The 11,296-nt window shown below is 43.9% G+C and overlaps 2 protein-coding genes across 2 annotated transcripts in view; both read left to right on the top strand.

The window, feature by feature from the left end:
- Positions 1-11,296, top strand: part of LOC134395624 (zinc finger protein 397-like) — a 284,784-nt gene that overhangs the window by 92,918 nt on the left and 180,570 nt on the right. The window lies entirely within an intron of this gene.
- The window catches only part of LOC134396967 (zinc finger and SCAN domain-containing protein 16-like), a 45,720-nt gene that overhangs the window by 20,659 nt on the left and 13,765 nt on the right, over positions 1-11,296 (top strand). The window lies entirely within an intron of this gene.

Below are 11,296 nucleotides of genomic sequence, written 5' to 3'. Positions count from 1 at the left end.
CAGCTAAGCTATAGGAAGATCCATCAAAGAATTCATACTGGAGAGAAACCATACAAATGCACTGAGTGTGGGAAAAGCTTCAGTGCGCGAGGCATTTGGAAGAGACATCAGACAATTCATTCTGGAGAGAAACTATAATGTCTTGAGTGTGGAGAATGCTTCAGGAGGACTCAGTCTGAGAACCCATTAGAGAATTCATTCTTGAGAGTTGCCATACCAATGATCTCAGTGTGGGAAATGCTTGAGTTGAAGAATTGACTGGTTATTAGTGTAACCGAAGAAGAGGGCATACTTACAAATGAATTAACTATGTGAAAGTTAATAAGGTGCCTCAGCTTTAACAAAATATTCATAGGAATGTAATTGGGTAAAAGAAGCTTCTAATGGGTGGATGAATTGATTGATTTTTGGATTTTTGAAAGAGAGAATAATTACAAATAAATTGTTTATATGTTCCATCCTAATGCAGGAATGATTTACAAATCCAAATAATTTTTTTGAATGAAATCTGTCTCATAAAATGAGTGTGAAAGGCCATGAATGTGTCCCTGTGATTCCAGCTGGAGGGAACTGGAGGGGGTTAAAATGCTGCCAGAGGTCTTCCGCCATGAAATTTCCAGTCTCAACATCACCTCCTATGAGTAATGTTGTCATTATCACCATGTGGATGATTGGAGGATGTGTTCAGCATCATGATGATTGTGGTGTTTCTCAGACAGCTCCTCCTTTCGATGGGAGACAAATGAAGAGGCCTGCTAGGTAATCCACAAAGCTTTTATTAAGCAGCAAACATCTCTTCTACCTGAGGAGAGGCTAATCTCTTAGAAACTTCCCCCTAGGCAAAATTATGCAAACTAAGCGAGACAATTGTCCGACCAAGGAGACATGGAATGGCTATGGTATGGAGTGGCTGTTGGCACCCACTGAGGCTGATGGGCAGACGGCATCGTGCAGTGCCAACGCCATCTACTTTGCTATCCATCGTCTTCTCTTGCAAAGACTATAAGGATGCTAAGGGACCAATGCTATGCTCCTCCCCAGACAGCATCAGGGTGGGGGGCATTAGATATTATATTTTCTGGCTCTGAGGTCAGAGACAAGGCTCTGGCCTCACAGCCAGGAAAGTGCTCCCCTCTCCATTGTAACCAGTGTGGAGAGAACTGCACTGGCTGTTAGGGGTGTGCAAAGCCTGAATTCTGAATCCAAAGCTCGTACCTCAGCAGCAGTTTTAGGAGGGATCTGCCATTTTCTCTCAAAGCATGGAGCGGGGGTGAGGGCTGTACTTACTGTGGCCAAGGAGCAGAGGCTAGATGTCCCCACCCCACCACTATTGCCGCCGTCCCCACAAGAGTGCCAGCATCTTGTTGTGTGATCTGGCCTCTTCTCGAGAGGAGACGCCAGTGCCCTTGTGGGGATGGCAGCAATAGCTCCGAGAGGAGACCACTGGTGGAAGTGAGGCAAAGAATAGTTCTATTTCCTGGCTCTGAGGTCAGAGACAAGGCTTTGACCTCGGAGCCAGGAAACTCTACATGTCTACATATTCAAAAAATAGAGCGTGGAGAAGGGAAAGGGGGACGTTCCTGGCGGTGGGAAGAGACCGGGGCAGCTACTGTACGGTGTCTCCTCTTTCCCTCCTCCTCCAAAGCTGCACTGCTAGACGAAGCAGACAAATCCTTTCTCTGAAACAGAAATGCAAAAGCGACTGGAGCATGGAGGGATATACTGACTATCCACAAAGGATTGAGCCCTTAAATGATACATTCCAAGTATTTAGCATCTAATTAAATGGACACTGACATTTTGCAGGTATCAAAGATAAAATTCCACTTTGGTTGTAAAGGCAACTCTGTTTTATTGAGCGTAATACAGCTTTATGGAGAAAGTCCTACAGACAAAGAACTTCTCAACTGGCAGTGTGAAAGGCAGGTATGTTTAGACATGGTAAGCAAAACAAAGACAGATGAAAGAAAACTTCTTCATTATACCTTATCAACAAATGGTCCATGAGTTTTCCAGCAATGTCAGATTGCATGGTCAGTCCTCCTTATATATGTTCTAGAGTTTTACGTTTTGTATATTTGTTTTTACCTCAATTTTAGAATTTCTGTAAAAAGGCCAGAGAGCCCTGGCTATGGGAGCGGTATAGAAGTGTAATAAATAAATAAAAATATCAAGAAGTCTTGACAGTCAGAAATTGCAATCAAGCATTTCCTGGTTGATATCACCGTTTTAGCATTAAAGCACATTCAGGCACCTCCATGATTCCAATCCCATCATTCAGTTCACTTGCAAGAACCAAACTCCATACAGAGGCCTATATACAAAGCAGGTTTTCAAGGCTTCTTGCCTTAATTTCTTAGCTCCCCCTTTGGGTCTTCTAGGCCCACCAACCACATTGAACGTGTATTGCCATCAACAGTTCAATCCCTCTTTCTCTTCCTCAGGCATCTCTCTCTGCATAACACTGACCATTTGCTTCAATTCTGTCTTTGTGAAAGCATTAGAAGTAGATTTAATACAGCAGTTACACCATACATAAGATATAATATGCCACCAAGCACTTGACCGTCACTGCATGGACCTGTTGATTTTATTTCTTCTCTGGCATTCTAGTATTCCGGATTTTACCTTCAGGAAGATGGTCAAGCACACACCAAATATTTATGTCTATTTTAGGGTGACCATATGAAAATGAGGACAGGGTTCCTGTTGCATAGAAAAGGGAATTTCAGCAGGTGTCATTTGTATATATGGAGAACTTGGTGAAATGTCCTCTTTATCACAACAGTCAAAGCTGCAGGTGCCCTGCCCTCTTTAGTATCTGCTCACTCTAGTATAGCTCCTGCACTTTAACTGTTGTGATAACGAGGGAATTTCACCAGGTTCTCCATATATACAAATGACACCAGCTGAAATTCCCTTTTCTATGCAACTGTTAAAGATACAGGAGCCCTGTCCTTTTCAAATGGTCACCCTAGTCCATTTATATATGATAGCAACTAAACTAATTACCAGTTGATTGTAAATACTACTGGAATATAAAAACAACTCTGTGATTGCAGCCCCTGCCTTTTTAGGATTCCCGGGCGCACAAAGGATGTGCGGCCCCATTCCAAGACACATTTTAAACCATCACACATTCTCTTGAATGCTTGGACAGGGCTTTCCCCCATTCAGTGGAGGCTGGTGGCTGTGATGTCAGTGGGGTGTGTGGATCCGCTCCAGGTTTCCATCAGAACTCTAAAGGAGCTATCCAAAGTGCTCCTGGATCGCTTCTTTAGAGCTCTGGTTGGTTCCGAGTGGAACCCGGAGTGGATTCACTGCCGCACTGACATCGGAATCACCAGCCCCCACTGACTGCCTTCGGACCAAATTTAGCCTGAGTGAGGCTCTTGATTCTAGGGGCCTACTGGTACCTTAAAGACCAAACCTATTTTTTTTATAATACTATGTTTATATTATAATTATAATATTAGAGCCCAGGGCCATCCCAAAAAGCTGATTATTCAGGACAAATAAAAGGAAGGACTTCTTCACACAGCGCAGAGTTAAACTCTGGAATTCACTTCCGCAAGATGACCACCATTTTGGATGGCTTGAAAAGGGGCTTAAACAAGTTCATGGAGTAGATGGCTCTCAATGGCTACGAGTCCTGAGGGCTAACTGCTACCTCCAGTATCAAAGGCAGTTTGCCTATGGGCCTGTTCGGACAACATGCGAAGCCATGGCTAAGCCTCTAACCCTTTTGCAGAAGTTTAATCATTTAGGGTGACCCTATGAAAAGGAGGACAGGGCTCCTGTATCTTTAACAGTTGTATTGAAAAGGAAATTTCAGCAGGTGTCATTTGTATATATGGAGAACCTGGTGAAATTTCCTCTTCATCACAACAGTTAAAGCTGCAGGTGCCCTGCCCTCTTTTAAATCTGGTCACAGTATAGCTCCTGTTGTGATGAAGAGGAAATTTCACAATCAATGGCGTCTTACAATACGGTAGTTGCTGTGGAACATGGGTGGGAGGGTGCTGTTGCACTCATGTCCTGCTTCTGGCTTTTCCATGGGCAGTTCTTTGGCCACTGTGTGAACAGAATGCTGGGCTAGATGAAGGTCTGATCCAGCAGGCATCTCATTTATTAGTTCCAGACCCTCCATCCCCATCTATATTTAGGCCTGAAAGACCAAGGAGACGTGTGAGTAAGTTGTAAGCAAATGTGTGATTTTGCACAACATTTCTGATCACGGGGGATGGCTGTTAAACCTTAGCTTCCCATTTCCTGGCTTCGTGCAGCTTGAGCCAAAAAAGGAGACTTTCAGTGCGATTTACTCCAAGGAAGTGCACAAAGGATCAGCCAAAGTGCCCAAATTTACATCTCTTTGCCTTCCAGGCTGCCTCTCCCGCTTCACTTTCCTTCTCCCATAAATCAGATTATGCAAAAAAAGTAGAGTTTACATGGGAGGATCATGTCCCCCAAGGACATTGATTGGTTAGTTTGAATTGCCCTCCCTGGGCCTCGCTAGATCAGCTAGGACTTTTGTGTTTCTGCTGGTCGGCAAAGAGTCGAGGCCCAAACTCTGCCAAGCCCTGGAGGCCCAAGAGGAGGCCCAGGTGTAAGACGCGCAGGTGAGTAACTCTTCAGCCTCTAGTCAGCTAGTTTGATGTTTCATTTTTATATTTTAGAGCAACTTCTCTCGGCTTGGTTGTTTAAGAAATACTTTGGGGTAGATTTGGCTCTCTAGTTTCGCCTGGATTCCGGCCTCTCCGTGCGCTGGGCTGCCTGGCAAACCTGCTCCTTAGGCTGTTAAAGAGATTAAAGAAAGTACTGAAATGGGGCCCATCCTTCTCCCTCTATGAAATAACCCCCAGCCTGACCTTCCCTGGGCATCTGAAGGGATATTGGAAAGGCACCGGGGTGGTTGAAGCACTACTTTTGGGGAGCAGAGACAAAATGCGTCTTGCAGCCTGTCCTACCTTGCAGGGTGGAAGTGTAGACAGATTTGTCAGATTTAGGGTTTTGTCAGATTTAACACAACATAATAAGAAATGCCAGGCAGGAAGTTATGGTGAGCTACTTTGATGAGCCTTTATTGTTTTTTTGAGCAGCTTCTCTCTGTTAGTACTTTACTATAGGGTGACCCTATGAAAAGGAGGTCGGGGCTCCTGCATCTTTAACAGTTGTATTGAAAAGGGAATTTCAATTTCTATATATGGAGAACCTGGTGAAATTTCCTCTTCATCACAACAATTAAAGCTGCAGGAGCTATACTAGAGTATTGAGAAAAATAAGGGAAAAACAGCACCACCAAGATCTTTGTGAGTGAGAGACTAAAAGCTCTGGTGCTTGCAAAACAAATTGTTTATTGTAATCCAAAGATGGGGAAAAAATCAATCTTCTTAGTTTAAAACTTGCCACAAAGGTTATAAAGTGCTCAACGTTTTGGGTTCACAAACCCTTTATCAGGAGCATAACTCTTAACACGTAGCCCAGTTCATTCCCTCCTTCCAAGCAGGGTCACCTGCTTGTTAGGTTCTGTTAGGTTCTTAAACAGCTTCTTGTTTGGACCAAATGTGTGACTTTAGTTTCAAATGTTCTTTTCATCATGAACTCTTTCATTTGTTCTGGTTCAGTGTAATACTTTATTTGATTTTAAAATACTTTATAATGGGGTAACTATTATAATATAGCAGAAGCTATACTAGAGTGAACAGATTTAAAAGAGGGCAGGATCACCAGCAGCTTTAACTGTTGTTAGGAAGAGGAAATTTTCCCAGGTTCCCCATATATACAAATGACACCTGTTGAAATTCCCTTTTCAATACTGCTGTTAAAGATACAGGAGTCCTGTCCTCCTTTTCATATGGTCACTCCACTTCAGAAACAATGGATAGGGATTTTCCCTTCATTTCAAAATTAGTTTTTTAAACTCTTAAATATTGGTTATGTCTAAGATGTTCCACTAAAAATGTCTAATTTGGAAATACTCTTAACTCTAGATTTGAGAGGGCAGAGCTAGGAGAGAAAGCGATGAAGGGGAGGAAATCTGCAGGCCCAGAACTAGAAGGAGGATCAGGCAGAGCAGGAAAAGCCTCCAGTCCAGTTCAGCAGGAATACGCAACTGAGCGACCAGGATGGGACACATCGCAGGAGGAACCATCCAAGGGGAAGCAAGAGAGCTGGGATGCCCAATGGCAGGAGTTCCTGAGGACACTGCAGCCCCTGTCAGAGGCTGCCCCCTGGGAAGATGCCAAGGCCTTTCTGGCCTCCTTTGAGCAAGTGGCCAAGGCCTTCCAGTGGCCGAGAGGAGAGTGGGCGGCCCAGCTCCTGCCAGCCCTGAGTGGAGAAGCAGAAGAGGCCTTCCAAAGCCTGGAAGTCAGAGATCAGGAGGATTATGGGAAAGTGAAGGCGGCCATCTTGCGAGGGGAAGCCCTGAGGATGGAGGTGCAGCGCCAGCACTTCAGGCAATTCTGCTGCCAGGAGGTCAGAGACCCCCGAAGGATTCACAGCCAAGTCCAGGAGCTTTGCCGGCAGTGGCTGAAGCCGGAGAGACACAGCAAGGAGCAGATCCTGGAGCTGCTGATCCTGGAGCAGTTCCTGGCCAGCCTGCCAGTGGACCTCCAGGGCTGGATCCGGGCAGGAGGGCCGGACACCTGCTCCCAGGCCGTGGCCCTGGCGGAGGACTTCCTCATGAGCCAGCAGGTGGCTGAGACAGTGGCCTGGGAGGTGAGATTTCAATATTTTATTCCTAGAATCTCAGAAATGACGAGGAATGTACCTAAGGTAGCAGAAAGCATCTGGAGTTATTCAGTTAAATATGGGCAGAAGTGATCAAACCTAGCTAATCATAAGCTGAACTTTGAACACTGAATGGCAATTTAAATCAGAGCCTTTTCATTGTTTTCAGAAGTTGTACAATTGTTGAAAGTTCCCCCCTTGTAGTGTATAGCCACATACAATACCTACCTTTACAATGTTCCTGTTTTGTTGTTGTTACTAATATTTTATTGACTAAAGATATATCCTGCCTTAGCGCAGAGTGTTTGGAAGCAGCAAATACTATATTCAATGAATTAAAACACAGATAAACCATTTTTACCCAGATGAGCAGAAAGTCTTTCTTGCCCTCTGTTCTGAGTAGAATCATCCTGCCTGTTTCAGGGGCCGCTGAAGGAGGAGTTTGAAGAACCATCAGATCCTGTGAAGGGACAGATCCACAAAAAACCTGAGCAAAACGGTGATGCTACATTGGTATTTGTGGGATACTTAGACTAGATCAGATTAAAAAGGAGGACCAGCTCCCAAGCAAGATTATTGCAAAACCTTGTGCAAGAGCTGAGCTGCTACATCAAAACGGAGTTCACTAGAACAACTTAGCTACACAGACATTGTGCAAAGGAAACAGCTGTAAAAAAGGCTGAGCAAGGAAGACCGAGAGAGATTTCCTCCTGGGTGATGAGGAGGTGAAAAGGGAGGCAGGACTCCTGAGCTTTCAGCAGTTGCAAGGAAAAGGGAATTTCAGCAGAGGCATCTTTTCTACTGCTGAATTACAGGCTGTCTGTACCAAAATCCCCTCAGGTCTGCCACACTTAAAGGAACTTCCTCCTTAGGGAGATTAGACTGGCTCTTTCAATGTTTAATTTTAGGTGGGCTTTTAAAACTAAAAATAATAATAATCCTGGCTATCCTTAGAATGAAGAAAAGAAGGGGCTGCTTCCCTTAGTAAAATCCTCCTTCTGTCCTTCCCAGGCAGTGGAAGCCAATTCCCCAGCTTTTCAAATTCTTCACTTCTTCCTGAAGAACAAGAAATGGACCAAACTGGTGTGAAGGAGGTAGGTGACATTCTGGTGATTCAGAGTATCACGGATGCTAAAATGGATGTCCATGTGGTTTGAGGAACTTCGTCGATGGGACATTCTCATTTCCAAGCAGCTGGGAGAAGGCCTGCAGAGCCCTGATCTCCCAAGTATCAGTGGGGTTGTGGGCAGAGGCAGAAATGAAATTCTGCAGGCCACCACCTCTTTTCTCAAATTTATCTCTAAAACAACAATTATAAATGTTTGGGTGGCATGGGGCAGTTTACTCCGTTTATTAATTTCACGAAATGTATATCCACGGACTGATATTTGTGGAAATAATTAGGGGTTTGCCATAGTGTCCTTCCTTCTGCTTGTTTTCCTCCCTGCAGGAAGAGATAGATGTCCGTGGAAGTCGCCTGTGTTTGCAGATCGTCAGTCCGAGTTTGCCCCAGCCAGCCCAACAGACCACAGTCTGGCAAGTCCTGCAGGAGGACAGGGGGAACGTAGAGCTGTTAGGTAAGGAGCTCTTTTGCTCAAGTCCCGTCAATGCAGGAAAGAATCACTGAGGCGATTTGTCATTTTAAAACTGAGAAGGGTGGATAGAAAGAGCAGTTGCAAAGCGTTGATTGTCAGAAAGTGTGGTCCTTGTTCGAATTCCACATACATATATATCTGGGGGGAAACACAAAACCTAAACTGGGTTTTAATCAGAGGTGGCTCCCATGCAAGCCTGGGAATTGGCATTTGGGGTCTCCCAACTGTGTAGAGCAGATGTGGGGGATTGTGCCATAGGATGAAGGGAAATTCCATCGGCCACTGGTATCTCTTCCACCGGCAGAGGGTCACCATTGGGTACAGTTTTCTCTGTATTTCTTACAGGCCTAAGAGCAAGGAAAGGTGAAATCCTTAACAAACAAGAATACAGTGCTCAAGAAAAAGTTAAGGATATATATACAGTGAAACTATAATGTTTAATATACAAAAATATAAAATAAAGATTAACAATAATATTGCATTAAAAGTGCAATAACACATTGCACAGACCAATGTGTACCTTAAACCACGTAGAAAGAGGCCAAACACGTTTCGACAAAGGGTCTTCATCAGTGGCCAATACTAAAATGCAACATACATGGGCAAATTGACCAAACACAGGTAACTGATAGTTCTTTTAAATATGGATGCAAGGGTGTGTATATAGGACAGAGCAATTAACAGACCGGACTGCTGTGAACTCCCTGAGGATTTACTGGGGCTAACTTTACAATTCCCACAATTGTGTGGTATAGGGTGTCACTCCCCTTTGAAAATATGTCAGACTTCCTAAAAGGAATAATACAATATTTACATAATAATATATATAGCAGTTCGTGTTGTTAATCAGAATTCCTTATAAATTTGCCTCTCTATAAACTAATGGAAGAAATATATGAGAAGTTTACTTACAGCCTTTTCAAACCGCCTAGGTCATGGTCTTTAGAAGAATGGCGTTAAAGCTGGCTGATTTACAGCTGAGGTTAAGTACTATTCGTTTATAGGCCAAATGACAGCCCAGACAGATGCGACGGCCAGGAGTGCCTACTATCAGCTTCGGCTGATACGCCAGCTGCGCCCCTTCCTAGAGTTGGAAGACCTAAAGACAGTCGTGCACGCGCTGGTAACTTCGAGGCTCGACTTCTGCAATGCACTGTACACGGGGTTACCTTTGTGCCTAGTCCGGACACTTCAATTAATCCAAAATATGGCAGCCAGGTTGGTCACTGGTACACCTAGGGGTGACCACATTATACCAGTCTTAAAATCTCTTCACTGGCTGCCAATTAGTTTCCGGGCAAAGTATAAAGTGTTGGTTATTACCTTTAAACCCCTACATGGTTTGGGTCCAGGCTACCTGTGGGATCGCCTTCTCCCGTACAATCCACCCTGCATACTCAGGTCCTCTGGGAAGAACCTACTTCAGTCAGCCAAAAGTAGGCTGACGCGTATTACCCAGAGGACCTTCTCTTCTGCTGCTCCCAGACTGGAATGGCCTGCTGGAGGAGATTCGTCAACTTGACAGTCTTTTAGCATATAAAAAAGAAATAGAGACTGATCTATTCCAGCAGGCCTATCTAGTGAACTTTTAGGATGTTTTTAGGATGTTTTAATCATGTATGCTATGTTTTTAATCAGTTTTTAATGTGTTTGATATTCACTGTTGTTCCCCGCCTCGATCCAAATGGAGAGGCGGGTAAGAAATAAATTATTATTATTATTATTATTATTTGTAATTAATATATAAATTGATGGATTGAAATTGAAAAGGAAGTAAGGTCAAGATGGAGGACTGTCTGTATGGAGGAAAGGAGCCACAGGCTGTGTCCGGGAAAGCATCACAGATGGGCCAAGAGAATGTGATGGAGACAGCTGAGATACACAAAGAAAGATGCAAGTCCAAAGAGGGTCAGGAGACGGAGCCAGAGGGAAGAGAGAAGGAATGTCATGAGGTCACGGAAGATCTTACGGCTGCAATTAGCCCCCCGTCCAAAGGACGCACAAGGGACAACATCCCCATGTTCTCCAAGTACGGTAGAAGATATCGCTATAAGTTACAAACTGATATGATAGATGCCAGGGAGGACCACGACAAATGCCCCATGACAGATGAAAATCTCCAGCGAAATCCAAGCTTTGATCAGTATCAACGAACAATTAAAAGATGGGGTAAATCAGAATTTTCTAAGGATGAAAAAGAAACTAATCTGATTAGACTTCAGTTTAACCACCCAGAAGAGAAATCTCAAACCTCTACTGAGTGTGTACAGAGCTATATTTATACAAAGTCACTAAAGCGTAATCAAGAAATTCAAAGTGGGGGGAGACCATATGAATGTTCTCAGTGTGGGAAGTGCTTCACTGTGAGAAAAAGTTTGAGAAGACACCAGAGAATTCATTCTGGAGAGAAACCATACAAATGTTCTCAGTGTGGGAGGTGCTTCACTGAGAGAGCCAAATTGATAATACACCAGAGAATTCATTCTGGAGAGAAACCATACGAATGTTCTCACTGTGGGAAGTGCTTTACTGTGGGAGACAGATTGAAAAGACATCAGAGAATTCATTCTGGAGAGAAACCATACAAATGTTCTCATTGTGGGAGGTGCTTCAGCGAGAGAAGCGCGTTGAAGTCACATCAGAGAATTCATACTGGAGAGAAGCCATACAAATGCGCCGAGTGTGGGAAAAGCTTCGCTCAGCTAAACGGTTTGAAGATCCATTACGGAACTCATACTGGAGAGAAACTGAAAAATGCGCTGAGTGTGGGAAAAGCTTCAGTGAGCGAGGCATTTTGAAGAAAGATCAGAGAATTCATTCTTGAGAGTTGCCATACGAATGATCTCAGTTTGGGAAATGCTTGAGTTGAGGAATTGACTGGTTATTAGTGTAACCAAAGAAGAGGGCATATTTACAAATGAATTAACTATGTGAAACTTAATAAGGTGCCTCAGCTTTAACAAAATATACAT

The sequence above is a fragment of the Elgaria multicarinata genome, chromosome 3 (assembly GCF_023053635.1).
Source record: "Elgaria multicarinata webbii isolate HBS135686 ecotype San Diego chromosome 3, rElgMul1.1.pri, whole genome shotgun sequence".
Classification (NCBI taxonomy): Eukaryota; Metazoa; Chordata; class Lepidosauria; order Squamata; family Anguidae; genus Elgaria; species Elgaria multicarinata.
This window is presented reverse-complemented; position numbering and strand designations above follow the sequence as displayed.